The sequence below is a fragment of the Anolis carolinensis genome, chromosome 5 (genome assembly GCF_035594765.1).
Source record: "Anolis carolinensis isolate JA03-04 chromosome 5, rAnoCar3.1.pri, whole genome shotgun sequence".
In the NCBI taxonomy this organism is placed as follows: domain Eukaryota; kingdom Metazoa; phylum Chordata; class Lepidosauria; order Squamata; family Dactyloidae; genus Anolis; species Anolis carolinensis.
This window is the reverse complement of record NC_085845.1, coordinates 10,543,247-10,547,048: the sequence shown is the minus strand read 5'-3', so window position 1 is coordinate 10,547,048 and position 3,802 is coordinate 10,543,247.

Sequence of the window (3,802 nt, the reverse complement as noted above, 5' to 3'; positions counted from 1 at the left end):
TCCGGGTTATTTTCCAGGGTCTGGGGTTTTGTGTTGTTTACTGGGAATTCTGTGTTTCACATTGAAGATTAAGTGTTCTGAACCTTTTGAGCTTGTTTTTGGGCTTCTTTTGGTTGTGAACTAATAAACTATATTTCTACTAACGTCTGGTCTGTCGCTTTAAGGAATCTGTGTTGCAACATCCACATTTCCTCATATTAGACACACTTCGTTGTTGTATGTCTTTCGGGCTGTGTGGCCATGTTCCAGAAGCATTCTCTCCTGACGTTTCGCCCACATCTATGGCAGGCATCCTCAGAGGTTGTGAGGTATGGATAAACTAAGTCAGGAAAGGAAAGAATATATATCTGTGTAGAGTCCAAGGTGTGGCAAGAGTTCTTTGTCACTGGGAGCCAGCATTAATGTTTCAGTTAATCACCCTAATTGGCACTGGAAATGTTTTGTCCCTTGCCTGGGGGCATCCTTTGTTCAGTCAAGTCCTCATTGTGTTGGTTCCCATCTACTGTTTTGATTTTGGAGTTTTGTAATACTGGTAGCCAGATTTTGTTCATTTTCATGGTTTCTTCCTTTCTGTTGAAGTTGTCCACATGCTTGTGGATTTCAATGGCTTCTCTGTGTAGTCTGACATGATAGTTGTTAGAATGGTCCAGCATTTTTGTGTTCTCAAATAGTATTCTGTGTCCAGGCTGGTTCATCAAATGCTCTGCTATGGCTGATTTCTCTGGTTGAATTAGTCTGCAGTGCCTTTCATGTTCTTTGACTCTTGTTTGGGCGCTGCGTTTGGTGGTCCCTATGTAGACTTGTCCACAGCTGCATGGTATCCGGTAGACTCCTGCAGAAGAGAGAGGATCCCTCTTGTCCTTCGCTGACCGTAGCATTTGTTGGATTTTCTTCGTGGGTCTGTAGATAGTTTGTAGGTTGTGCTTCTTCATCAGCTTCCCTATGCGGTCAGTAGTTCCCTTGATGTATGGTAAGAACACCTTTCCTCTGGGTGGATCTTTGTCTTGACTCTCATGGCTTGTTCTTGGCCTTGCAGCTCTTCTGATGTCTGTGGTGGAGTATCCATTGGCCTGTAGAGCCCAGTTTAGGTGGTTGAGTTCACCTTGGAGGAGGTGAGGTTCGCAGATTCTTTGTGCACGGTCTGTCAGGGCTTTGATTGTGCTCCTTTTTTGACTTGGGTGATGGTTGGAGTTTTTATGAAGGTATCTATCTGTATGTGTAGGTTTTCTGTAAACTGTGTGGCCCAATTGTTGATTGGGTTTGCGGATGACCAGAACATCTAGAAATGGCCTCTACACAGATATATATTCTTTCCTTTCCTGACTTAGTTTATCCATACCTCACAACCTCTGAGGATGCCTGCCATAGATGTGGGCGAAACGTCAGGAGAGAATGCTTCTGGAACATGGCCACACAGCCCGAAAGACATACAACAACCCTGTGATTCTGGCCATGAAAGCCTTCGACAACACATTAGACACACTTCTTTACATCTAACCAAGAAAGTGTCCAACTCCCCAAAAGATGTTTCACTTTTCAAGACTTCTGTGTGAAAAACTCATTTAACCAAAAATTGATTTCTCTTTCTTTCCTTTTCTCCTCCTCCTTTCCTCCTTCTCTTTCTCCCTTTTTACACAAAGCTTGGAGGTTATGCAGAAAAAATAATGGGATAAACCCTGATCTTAGAGACATTGAGTTAAAAGAATTTGATGAAGTGTTGAATCACCTTTCAGTAATTCATTTTGTTGGGGTTAATCAATAAGATTTCAGCTAACACTATTGTTTTCCACAAAATATGAGGTTTAATTTTATGAAGTCCAATGTTTTTACGCAGAAAAAACATTTACGACAAGTTTTCTGTTTGCACACAAATTAACTTAATGTGAAAATGTATTTATTTTTGGGCAAAAAATAGGTCTGGAAATGAAACAAATAATTAAAAAGCACAACAGCTCTTGCAAACTCATCCAGTGGGAAGAAAACAATTTTTGAGATTATTCATTCTTGCTAGTGAGAATAAAACAAGTAACAATTTATGACCCTATTTAGATGCGAAAATAGTCTTTGCTGGCCTTGAAAGTGAAGACCTCTAACAAAAAAAAAGGCATAAATGGTTACACATGTAAGAAAGAATGACAGAATCTCTGCAAGGACACAGTCATAAATCAAACACTCACAATGATAAATGAGGGTGTTCAATGAAAGGTTACATATATCGTGATGACTAATAATAATGTAAATTGCACAGAAGATAATAACAATTACCATGAACTGTGATCCATTTAGCAGGAGCATAGATTAAATTTTGGAGAAACAGGAAGCAAAGGAAGAGGACAGAAAAAAATATTTCACCAATTTTAGCCATTGTTCTATCATCTCATTTTCCTTCATTTTTTGAGTTTTATAATTCAACTTCCTTTGTCTTATATGTGCCCTGTATGAAAGAACTGAGCTCTGAGGGAAGGCAATGTGCTTCATACCTCTCTTGTGGCAATGACAATGTCAAGGCTTGCTGAGGACCAATGGATGGTGACACTTTGAAGATACATCAACAGGTGACAACAAATTCCAAAATCACCCATGACATAGCCGGATTGAGAAGAATGGAGTTATTAACAGAGTAAGGTGGGGGATAATTTAAGAGCTTGGAAAGAACAGATAAGGTAACATGGGAGAAAGAGAGAGAGAGAGAGAGAGAGAAAAGTGGGGAAAAGATAGGAGAAATAACAGATTCAGAAGAGTAAAGGCAGCATCACACAAACAGGAAGGTAGAGATTGGAAGATACATGTCCCGGCCAACCTGGGAAGAATGAATGGGGAGCCTGGGCAGACAAGGCAAGTGAAGGTGATAAAGGCAGAGATGAAGGTGAAAGGAGAATGAAGGAGGCCACATGCCAAAGGGTGAAGTGAGGGTTTCAGAGTTGAAAGTAAATGGACCTCCCTTTGAAGAATGTCAATGTCAACAATTGAGGTGTGGGAGGTGAAAGGCTGACCATCTCCATTCCAATTTGCTTCATCTCAGGGGGCTGGGAGACAAGATGGTTGCCAAGAAAATAAAAGGGGGAAGTACATACTTCTTTTTCCAGGTGACAGCACTTTGCAGTACTCCAAAAGTATCTGGGCTGCAACTCCCATCAGCCGTAATCAGCATAGCCAATGCTGCGATTGAAGATGAAGTTCAATACCTGGGAGTGGGCAGATGTTGCCCAGGGGATTCCTATTTCATAGGTGTTATTGGGCTGATCTTGGGAAATATATAGCTCCTAATAATTAATTCAAATACTGCCCTTTTACTATCTTAAGATAAGAAAATTGGCTTGTAGATGGTCTATTACTGGATCTCAATCTGCTTTTAGAGGAGAAATAGCATCAGTGATGGGAAAATAACAGATTTTAGGACCCTGGTTTTCCCACTCTATCTTACCTACCAGGATTCACCAGCTGGTAATTACCCCTCCCTGATGACTTCAATATATTTTGCACCTTGGCCCAGATCCTTGAATTCAATTCATGATTTTAACATTTTATTTTGTATGTTGACCTTTTATGGCTGTTTTTATCTATGTTGATGTTTTATTGTTGATTGATTTGTTTTATTGTTTTGTTTCTGCTTTTATTGTTGTGTCCGGGCATGGCCCCATGTAAGCCGCCTCGAGTCCCTTTGGGGAGATGGGGCGGGGTATAAGAATAAAGTTATTATTATTATTATTATTATTATTATTATTATTATTATTATTATTATTCATCCAGTCCATAATACCATCACAATCTTGTAAAACTGTGTGTGTGTGTGTGTGTGTGT